Source organism: Callionymus lyra, chromosome 18 (assembly GCF_982586985.1).
Source record: "Callionymus lyra chromosome 18, fCalLyr1.hap1.1, whole genome shotgun sequence".
Taxonomy (NCBI): domain Eukaryota; kingdom Metazoa; phylum Chordata; class Actinopteri; order Syngnathiformes; family Callionymidae; genus Callionymus; species Callionymus lyra.
In genome coordinates, this window is record NC_141835.1 from 11,032,900 (window position 1) to 11,044,528 (window position 11,629).

Consider the following 11,629-nt stretch of genomic DNA (forward strand, 5'->3'; position numbering starts at 1 on the left):
ACATGCTATATTCATGCTAACACACAAACTTCCTGATGCTAGCCAGCTAGCTTATTGACTGGTCGAAAGAAAATAGTTCCTTCTGTGACTGTTAGAGTTTTTTTTAAACGTGTAATACAAGTTTGAATGTCATGTAACACATACTAGAAACTGTTCATTATTTGTATGTATAATTCATAACCAAGCTATTTGCTAACAGTGCTAGCAGCAGCCATTCTGAGGTAAAATTATCACCTGGTAACGCTGTATATATTTAGTTTAAATCTAAATAAGCTAAATCTCCAAACACTAAAACTAAACTTATATTTTTTTAATATTAAATTTCAGTTTCGTGAAATGACGCACCATAGCAGACATGCTATGTTCGAGCTAACGCACAAAACTACTAGCATGGGTTTGACTTCCTGATGCTAGCCAGCTAGCTTACTGATCAAAGGAAGTAAGTGCCTTTTGTGATACAAGTTTAAATGTAATTTAAAATATTAATTCTACCTTTTTTCATTATTTTATTTATTATTTATGAATTTATAACACAGTAAAATTATTTTTATGTGTAATTCTAGGCCAAACTAGTTGCTAACAGTTGCTAACGGCTCTAGCTGCAGCCATTCTGAGGGACATGCCACTGTATATTTCTGTTGTTTTACATCTAAAATGTGTAAATCTCCAATTAAATATCAAACCTATATTTCTTCATTTAATTGAGGACATTTGAGAAAAGACAGGCCTAAACAAAACACTAATATCATGCGTCTTCCTGATGCCAGCCAGCTAGCTTCCTGATTGGTCGAAAGAGAAAAAAGTGGACCATCGTTTTATTCCAGGCGACCTAAACTACACCTGCGTCACAAACCGTACGCAATAGTTTCTCTGTTACAACATGGCCGCCTCAGTCTCCTCCGGGCCCTGAAAAGTGGAGACGTCCATGTTTGGCTGGTTGTCACGGCAACAGCAGAATCCGCTCTTCTGTCTGCAGCTGCTGTGAATGTTTACGCGTCTCAAACCGACATGTGAGGTTCAATACCAGGGCAATCATTGGTTTACTCTGTATCTCCATCGATACAGTGATGTCATCATTTATTTATATCCAGGAAAGAGGCTGTCAGGACTGGTTAGCCACACTGGACCACTTGCTCTTTTCAGGTCTCAACACGAGAGCTCGTCCCCCAGAACCCCCTCGACCCCAAGAACAAGGCCTATGTGTGTGTGTGTGTGTGTGTGTGTTTGTGTGTGTGTGTGTTTGTAGTTTCCACATGAAGAGGAAACCGTTGTTCTCGCCTCTGTGGGTTTATTCTTAACCTGTGACTCAAATGTAGGAAGATAAGAGCAAATATTTCCAATGATTCTGAGTTCAGACCCAGTTTAAACCGAGGCTCAGAACAAGGAATTGAAACCTGACTCGAGTTTTACGTCTCGTGAATAAGAATCACTACAGAACCAATACAATATTTGATTTTAATTTGATTTTTTAATGTGTTTATAAAAATATGGTTGCTTTTTTAAGCATTAAAATATTTAAAAAAATATTATAATTTTGAACAAATACAATCACGTAGCTCGGTGCTTTTTTGTTATTTTCTGGTGTCACTTTTACCCACAATTTTATACTGAATTCAAAATGCTACAAATAAATAAATAAATAATCAAGAATATCAAACTAAAATAAAAACAATACATTCCAATACATTTTGAATTTTTTTCTAATTTTTTGTTTTTTTTTAAATATAAAAATAAATGTAATTACATTTTTCAATAAAAAGATATCAAAAATTCAATATAGACATAATAGAAATATTTAACAAAAAATAATTTAATGCTTAAAAAAAACCAATATCCTGATGCCACTGATATGCTTTTGTACCAGACCAATCAAATGGTCCGAGTACATCAGGTGACAAACTTAGCAAGTCATTTCTATACTCATCACAACCTAATGTTCAACACTCGCCCCCTAACTAGCTGGGACAAGCAACAGCAGCCCAAAAGCTTCCCCCCCCCAACAGGCCCTTGTAATATTGTTATTATTCCGATCCGTATTTAGTCATCTCTTCGCAAAAATCTCGGCATGTGGGAGTTGTTTTATTTTTCCGAGCCAGAAAAAAACCCTTGAGTTAAATTTCCTTCTTCTATTGTTAGTCAGCGGCGTCTCGACTCATCCGTCTGTGTTTCCAACTCAAGTCTGGATCATGACTCACGGAATCATGTGGAAGAGCCAAATAAATATAACCTGGACCCTCGTGTTTTATCACGAAAACCCTGCGAGCTGAACAGTTTCTGTTGGTTTTCTTTTAGCGTTTTCGGTGATGCTTTGAATGAAATATATTAGAGAAAGAGTAAAACTATTCTTTTTGAATCACAGACACAACACGGATTTGAATAATATGTTAGTATGTTTAAGCAGCTTCTTAAGACGGATCTTTAGTTCACAATAACAAATCTACACTCCCAGTATTGATCAGGTCCTCGGGAAGGTGCGTGATAACAAAAAAAAAGAGCTTCTCAATGTACTGACCAAGACTATGAAAAGAATTTCAACCTTAAAAAAGTACAAGTCAATGTAGGATTAATTCTTGTGTTTGGTCAAATCTTCTTGTGACACAACAAGTGTTTCTAAACCACACGTACGATCTATAAATTAGAGGCTGAAATGTGGACAGGAAGTGATAAAAGTCGAGCAGGATGTTGTCTAAAAGCGAAAGCCTCCGATCAGCAGCTTCTTGTCCTCAGTTCCCCCTTGAAGTGTTTTCGTTAAAACAAAACAAACTTGATCTTTTGAACCTACGACAGTATGTCATCATTGACATTTTTTTTTTTTTACGTGTTTCATTATTTTTTTGGAACATTGGAATGAAGTATCTTCTATATTTAATGGTTGAATTTGTTGTTTTTAAAAAAAATAAAATTTAATGAAAGTATATCAATATTTTTTTCTTTATTCTAATTCAAATATTACTTCAAAAATTCAATATTGCACTATAATAAAAAAATGTTTTTTGAAAATAAAAGGTTATGAATAATAAAATTAATTAAAAAAAATGTATTCCTGTATATACATGAAATTAAATTAGATGAATAAAATACAATGAAATAAACAGGACACATGCCATTAAAGACCTGAATGAAATAAATGAGTATTTTGAAAGTATAGAAGGCGAAGGATGGAAGGAACATAAGAGTGTTTTCAACAAGACACTTGTGTCTGCATGAGATCACGAGTACGTGAGATAAAAGCACAGAAATAAACATGTCAGTGTGTAGAGAAGTCACCGTTACAAGGTTGAACGACTTCACGATAAGAGCGTTTTTATCACCTTCTCTGATGACGTGTCGTTCGATGACATCATCATCATCCGCCGCCACTGGCCTGATAGCAGCGGCGGGGACGAGCTGGACTTTGAACAGGAAGTCGAGGTACGAGTGAAAAGATGTCGTTACGTGATCGCTACAGTAGAACGTGGTCAACACGACATGTGGAGATAAGTGTGTGTGTACGTGTGCGACGTGTGTTTGACTGAAGATCTTTGTTTGTTTTACTGCTCGAGATAAAAACTTTCATCCGCACAAAGATTCATGTTTATCAGAAAGATTACAATTTTACATTTATACTCCAGATTATATGGAAATATATCAGTGACATCCAAATATTGAATATTAGTAGTATTTTTTTTATAATTCAATTTAGAAAATGTCTAGAACTTTAATCTTGTAAAAAAGTATTTTTCTTCTACTTTAATCTCGTTATAAAGTATTTTGTACGACTTTAGTCTCGTAATAAAGTATTTTCCTGAGACTTTAATCTCGTAATAAAATATTTTGTACGACTTTAATCTCGTAATAAAATATTTTGTATGACTTTAATCTCGTAATAAAATATTTTGTACAACTTTAATCTTGTGATGAAATATTTTGTACGACTTTAATCTCGTAATAAAATATTTTGTATGACTTTAATCTCGTAATAAAATATTTTGTACAACTTTAATCTTGTGATGAAATATCTTGTACGACTTTAATCTCATAATAAAGTATTTTGTACGACTTGAAAATCGTAATAAAGTACCTTGTACAACTTTAATCTTATGATGAAACATTTTGTACGACTTTAATCTCGTAATACAGTATTTTGTACGACTTAAATATCGTAACAAAGTATTTTGTTTGACTTTGATCTCATAATAAAGTATTTTCATACGACTTCAGCCTCGTAATAAATTATTTTTGTCTTGTAACAAAGTATTTTGTACTACTTTATTAAGGTAATGAATCATTTTTCTATGACTTTAACCTTAAAATTTGAGTGGCCCTAATACTTAAGACATATGTAAATATCAAAATATGTGTAAAAAATATAAATATTTTGAAAATATCAACAATATAAACAAATGACTGAGTTGTTATTCAATAATTATTAAATAAAAACAAGTTATTACATTGAATGATTAAATAAAAACAATTAAACAAAAACAAAAAAACATCAACATTTCAATAAAAAATATTCTAAAAACCATAAATTCAGTAACGTTTCAACATTTGAAATGTGAGATTAAACATAAAATATTCTCATGTCGCTGATAAACTTCCATCTTGCTATGTTTTCGTACGACAGCCTGTTTTGAATCAACCTTGTGCATCATGTGATCCCTTGAGCAAGGCACCGTCCTCTGGTCACGGGGAGAACACTTATACTCGCTGAAAGGGCAGAAACACTTTTCCTCTTGTTGTTCATCATCTCCGGGGCAAAGAGGCTAAAATTAGCCGTAGCATAACGTAGCATAACGTAGCATCTGAGCGTCGATGTTCAAACGCATCTAAATCTGCAGGATCGTTCCTCGGGGGAGTTCCTTACAAGGAACACAGGAGCCGCTTTCACCGGCGCTGATCAATGATGCCGACACTGACCTTTGACCTCCGCGCTGATAACACACACGTGAACACAATCTTTTATACGGGTGTTGACTTTGGGGGAGCGGCTGTGAGTCGCTCTTGTTTCTACTGTACATACAACATAGTAATATAGAAGTGAATGAAGAAACCTTCTAGTCGATCAGAAACACCAGATGGAAGTACTAAGTACATGACCAACATATATTCTATACTCTATACATTCATACTTAAAACTATATAATTAATAATTGTAAAGCATAATAAATAGTTAATGAAAAATTTATTATATATATTTTTGAGCAATGTTATGACAAAATATGACAAAACAAATATGACAAAAACAATACAAAAAATGATGAATTGATGGGTAATGCCAATAAAATAAACACAAAAGAAAAGTATTTGTACACACAGAAAGGAAAATAAATATTTTGTTGCTTTTTTTAAGTTTAAAGTTATTGATTTTCTGTTTTTTCCTACAATTTGATTCACAGCGAATTGCGTAGAGCTTTGTATTGATCATTTGTCGATAAATATCACACGATATATTGCAATATGTAGTATTGTACAAGTACTTGACTCTGGTGTTGCAGAATTTACAGACCACATGACTCTTGACGAAGTCGTAACTACTTTTATTTGTTTTGAAACCATATGTCCAAACATCAGCTTCAAAAGCTGCTGGAGTCGACTGTATCCTCTCGTCCTCAGTCATCAGCAGGATTTTTCTTATTCCTTTAGCTGCGGAGGATGTGACGACCGCTGCCATCTAGTGGCCGGAGGTTTAATAAACATAAAGAAAATATATATATATCGCGATATTAAGTGAATCAATCATTTCTCAAACCCCTTAGTACAGAGTAGTTTCCTCTGAGTGGTATTAGCTCGCAGTCTGCCAGGGTTCGAGGGGTCACTTTCACTGGTCCGGGTCCATCTGGCTCCGGCGTGACGTAGAATCTCCGATTAACCCTCTATTGTCTCGCCACGTCCAACCAGGCTGGCAGCGTTCCAGCGGCAGGAATGTTGAAGGACCAGGGCGAGCGAGACGGGAGTGTTAATGAGGCCAGTTCCCAGGCTTCCATCATCCCTCCGGTGAGGCGGGGGAGACGGGGGGAGATGGGTGAGGATCATGGAGTAAAAAGGGACGATATTGTTTAGATCCGACAACTGATCCACCCACGCTACCCTGGCTAGCTAGGACATCAATGAGCGGATCCCTCTACAGCCCCCGGAATATCAACATCAAGGAGGAAGTGGGTTTCAAGCTTTTGTAAAGGTTCCTGGAGCCAATCCTAGAGACCCTTGAGCGAGAGGCGGGGACACCCCGAACCCGAGGTGACCCCGCCGAGTCCAAGAGAAGCGATCGAAGGCGAGAAAAAGCTGATTTAAATACGAAGAACCGAGATTTTAAAGCTGGATTTGCAGGAAAATGGTCTTTAAACATCTACAGATGAGTGACAGCAGGAGGTAGTTCTCGTCGTACGTAGCAACCATTAGTTCAGACCAGAAGGTTCTTCTCTGGGCCCTGATGGTCAGAAACCTCAAGAACATTATTAATATCAGCATCAAATATTCATAATTTCTTTGGAACAATCTGTCCAAACCATTCGTTGGATCCGTTGGCGAGCGAATAAATAAGGGGGCGAGTTGAATCCGACACTGACTGGACCAGCACCAGCTGGTCATCAATATTTGAGATGACTATCGGACCTCGGCGGACGAGGGGCGGCTTTTAGCAGCGAGTGGAAACAAGCGAGTGAATCTGGGTCACGGATGACAATGGGAAGCAGATTAGGTCGTGTCTGGATTAGTCATAATTTTTTTTAAAAAGTTCTGATCATTTCAAAAAAGAATCACTTTTCATTGGAATAACAAAAACAAACATATTATTCAAAACTATGGAAAATGGTGTCACAACATGATTTAGAGTTTTTAATCCATGCGATTGTTCTTCTCATTTAGACAAAGGATCTGTCTCGCCTGCACTTAATACGAAACTCTGCAGCAAGAATTCTGAGCTGCTCTAGTAGAAGAACTCACATTTGTGTTATGCAGCTCATTATAAAAAAAATCTTAATATAGACCAATTTCCACTTATTTCTGACACAAGTATTTAAATTCTTAAGGCGTGATTTCTCTTTAAAATTGGAAATCTTACTAAACAAAAACAATAAAATGTTGAGATGAAGGAGCAGGAGGAAGAGGAGGAGGAGGAGGAGAACGATGAAGAACAGGAAGAGGAGGAGGAGAAAGATGAGGAGTAGGAGGAAGAGGAGGAAGAGGAGGAGGAGGAGAAAGATGAGGAGGAGGAGGAGAAAGATGAGGAACAGGAAGAGGAGGAGGAGAAAGATGAAGAACAGGAAGAGGAGGAGGAGAAAGATGAGGAGTAGGAGGAAGAGGAGGAGGAGGAGAAAGATGAGGAGGAGGAGGAGAAAGATGAGGAATAAGATGAAAAAGAGGAAGAGGAGGAGGAGGAGAAAGATGAGGAGAAGGAAGTGAAAAAGGAGGTGGAGAAAGATGAGGAGGAAGAGGAGAAGGAAGATGAATAAGAGGAGGAGGGGAAGAAAGATGGGGAGGAAGAATAAGAGGGAGAGGAGGAGTAAGATGAAAAAGAGGAAGAGGAAAAGGAGGAGGAGGAGGAGAAGAAAGATGATGAGGAAGAGGAAAAAGATGAAGAAGAGGCAGAGGAGAAAGAGAAGTAAGTGGAGGAGGAAGAGGAAGAGGAGGGAGGATTTGGAACTCTTTCAAGGCTCTGTAAATGTGTGTCATGATTCAATTGTTTGTTTTTTTACAATAATTCCATATAACAATTATCAGAAAAAAATAACAGAAAATGCGGAAAAAATGAAAAAACAACATAAATCGTGTGCTTGAATAATTAACATTGTTATTCATTATTAATCATTTATTTATAAGCCATTTTCTGGTAATATACTTTATTTTATGTATTGTGTTTTACTTTATTAATCTCCTTTTATTTTAATCGTATTATTTCCTTTTTTTTTAAATTCTGTAATAGCAAACGAAACAAATACTTATTGTTTATCTAAAATAATAATAACACCAGCAAATATCTCCTCATATATATACAGTATATACTATATATATATATATTTGTAATAAATGTATACGTCATCTTTAAGGGTTAACATTTAGTGACGCTGAGCTCCTGAAACAATGTCAATAATTCATGACTTCTGGTCCATGTGCAGCAGCAGCAGCAGCAGAGAGTCTAAGAGGTTTATCACGACCATCTTGACTTCTTCTCCTTAATCTCATCACGGCTGCTTTTCTCTGCTCTCTCTTTTCGTCCCGACAGGATTACGGGGTTAAGTGTGGTCGGCTCCTGGAAATATACGTGTTTTTCAGACTGAAGCGTAAAAACAATCGATGGATTTTCTCGTCAGCAATAAAGTTTTTTTAATCCATTCAATCGAGCCGGAGAAGCAGGAGCTTCAACCGGGATGTTTCTAAAGTTCAGAGAAAGATTTTTGACAAAACTCCATCGTTTCTTCTCGCGTCCCGTCGTCCGCCAGCGTCTCGTGCGGCGCTGCGAGGAGCTCGGTCGGTTCGGATCAGGAGAGCAAGACAAGCTGATTAAGAGCGAGGATTTCCAGCGGCTCAGAGGAACTATTTCCGAACCACAACCGGCGAAAAGATTAAAGACTCCCTGGAGCAGCGACGCCGGCAAAGATCGCGGCGTAACGAGCCTGATGTTGTTGTTGAGGTCAAGCGTTCTCGGTGACCTGAGCAGCTCCCGGGATGCTTTGCCGCCCAGCCAACCAATGATTAGCATCATGGGAGTTCACCGTTTTCTTAGCATCATAAGTTTATCTATCCATCTATCCATCTATCCATCTACTGTATTTATCCATCCATCCATAAGTAAAGTAGGTAATTATTGGAGAAAACCGAAAACAAAGATGGCTTCTCTAGACCTCTTTAGAAGCTGCCGTCAGCGTCAACAATCCTGTTTACTTCAGCCGCCGCCGCCTCGTCCTCCGAGACCTTCGCCTCTCACTCGATGTCAGTCAGAAACCTTTCCTCTCTCGAAACAACTTGTACCACTCAAGGGGGGAAAATAATAATCGATCGACCGAACCTGTCACCTCCTCGCACGCAAAAACATCTCTGGTCACAAGACTAAAAAAGTTATTTTTATAAACCGGCGGTAATCTCAGGATTAGGCTCTTAACCGGCTTTTACTAGCGATACACCGACTCAAGTGGTTTCCGTCGATGGACAGAAGCTCGACCAGGACTATTGGAAACAACATCCTGGTCATAAAAAAGAGGGATGTGTGGAAAAAATGTTAACTAAACCGTATTGTTTAAAATTTCATTTTGTTTTTCAAATCAACATCATCAACCATATGTAATTGTTGTCATAGTTCTTTAATGGCTTATATTTAAATAAACTGTCTATACAATAAAACAATACAATTTTTTTTGTTACTTAACATGCAAATATTCACAGCGTTGGTTCCTTTTTGTGTTACGATTAACCTTCTAGCCACTAGATGGCAGCAGTCATTACGTCCTCCGCAGCCAAAGCTGCAAGGAAATCCCAGCGATGACTGAGGACGAGAGGATACAGTCGACTCAAACAGCTTTTTAAAAGCCAATGTTTGGACATATTTTGGTTTGAAAACAAATGAAAGTAGTTACAACTACGTCAAGAGTCATGTGGTCTGAAAAATTCTGAAAGACCAGAGTCAAGTACTCGAAAATACTACACATATATCATAGTTCTTTAATGGCTTATATTTAAACAAACTGTATATACAATAAAACAGATAATTATTATTTGTTTTACTTAACATGCAAATATTCACAGCGTTGGTTCCTTTTTGTGTTGCAATTAAACTTCCAGCCAGTAGATGGAACAGTCATTACGTCCTCCGCAGCTAAAGCTACAAGGAAATCCCAGCAATGACTGAGGACGAGGGGATACAGTAGACTCCAGCAACCTTTTAAAAGCTGATTTTTTGGAAATATTTTGGTTTCAAAACTAATGAAAGCAGTTACGACTTCGGCCAAACCAACTTCACTTAAAAGGGAATATGAGTTGGATTTTCCATTTTTCTTTTCTGTTCTTGATTAATGTCTAATCTCTGTCCCTTATCTTATCCTAAAGAACAACATCTTTATTAGAATTGTCAGAAAATATTGCATCTTATTTTTTTACAATATATTTTACAGTTAATATTTCAATAAGTAGTTTTGTCACTGCAGAAAAAGCAATCAAATCTAGCGAGATCCCGGCAATGACTGAGGATGAGAGGATACAGTTTCAAAACAAATTAAAGCAGTTACGACTTCGTCAAGAGCCATGTGGTCTGTAAATTCTGCAACAACAGAGTCAAGTACTCGACAATACTACACATATATATCCTTGTTACTACAGTATCACGATATGCTATCATTGACCCTGTATTTGCGTCTTTTCGACGCACGCCCATAAAATAGATCACGCTAATGCTGGGATTGGACTCTTGCCAGTCATGCGACGTATCGGCTCTAAAAAGGTCAGAAAAGTCACACAGTAAAAAAAATGAAAATGTGTTTCGGTCCGACCACATGTGATGCACTGGAGAGAGAGGAACACCAGCAGAGGACGGATGATGCATCCGAGAGGACAGCTGTGAAGGTGAGTGTGGAGGAGGAGGAGGAGGAGGAGGAGGAGGAGGAGGAGGAGGAGGAGGAAGAGGAGTCTAGCTGCTGCTGTGACAGACTGTGGAGGCGTCTCCGTTTGAAATCATGCGTCAGGCGTTTCTAAATCCTCGTCTTACATCGCTCTAACGATTATAATCAATTATAAATGAAGCCATTAGCGCACTCGTTGTTGTGTGCTTTTTAACAAACAATCCACCTGTAAGTGTCTAAATGTTGCAGTCTGGATGATGCGTTCAAGTGCAATCGGAAACTATTGAAAAATAAATTAAATTCTAGGCTTTATTCACCTTTTTCTGATTATTTCCACCGTTTGACCTTCAGATAAAAATAAACCTCACACTTAGGTGCGTGAAAAATCCATCTCACTCAAACGCTGAATCAGCAGAATCCCTGGTCTGGTTTCTCAGCGACACGAAGGCTCTAATAGAGTTTAAATTTGACTGGTTTTTCCCTAGTTTACAGGTTTATTTTGGGTTAAACGTGAACGAAACGAGCGTCTTCATCCGTCAAGAGTCTTTAGTTAATAAATTCAACCTTTTTTTTGTCCTTTCAGACAGTAACGGCTGAATTTGGGGGAACAAAAGGCCTGGAGTTGGGGCGTGGCAACTCATTTTAACCCAATAAACAAGATCATTTAAACCTTTTTCCTTTTGACAAACTGCTTGTTTGTGTGTTGCTTTTATTTTATCTTTATTGAGAGAAAGAAAAGTGTATTCACATACATTATAATTCATTTCTTTCACACTTTTTTGAGATTATTAATCATTTTGATTTATTTCAACACAAATAAAAAAACATGATTGTGATTATTTAGAACATTTGGATGCATCTTGTGTGTATTTAGTTTATTTCCCCCTGAAAACGTTTATTTTCCTAACCTTAAGTACATTTCTACAGAACTTCCTGTCCAGCAGTCACACCCTGTAGCCAATTAAATGAACTCGTATTTGGGACGAAAACCTTCCCTCGGAGGATCGCGGCTCTTCAGGGGGAAAGTTTGAGTCGCCGTTTTAAAGCCTCAATGAGTCGATGACAAGTTTACGTCTCATTTTGACCTTTAAACAACCTTT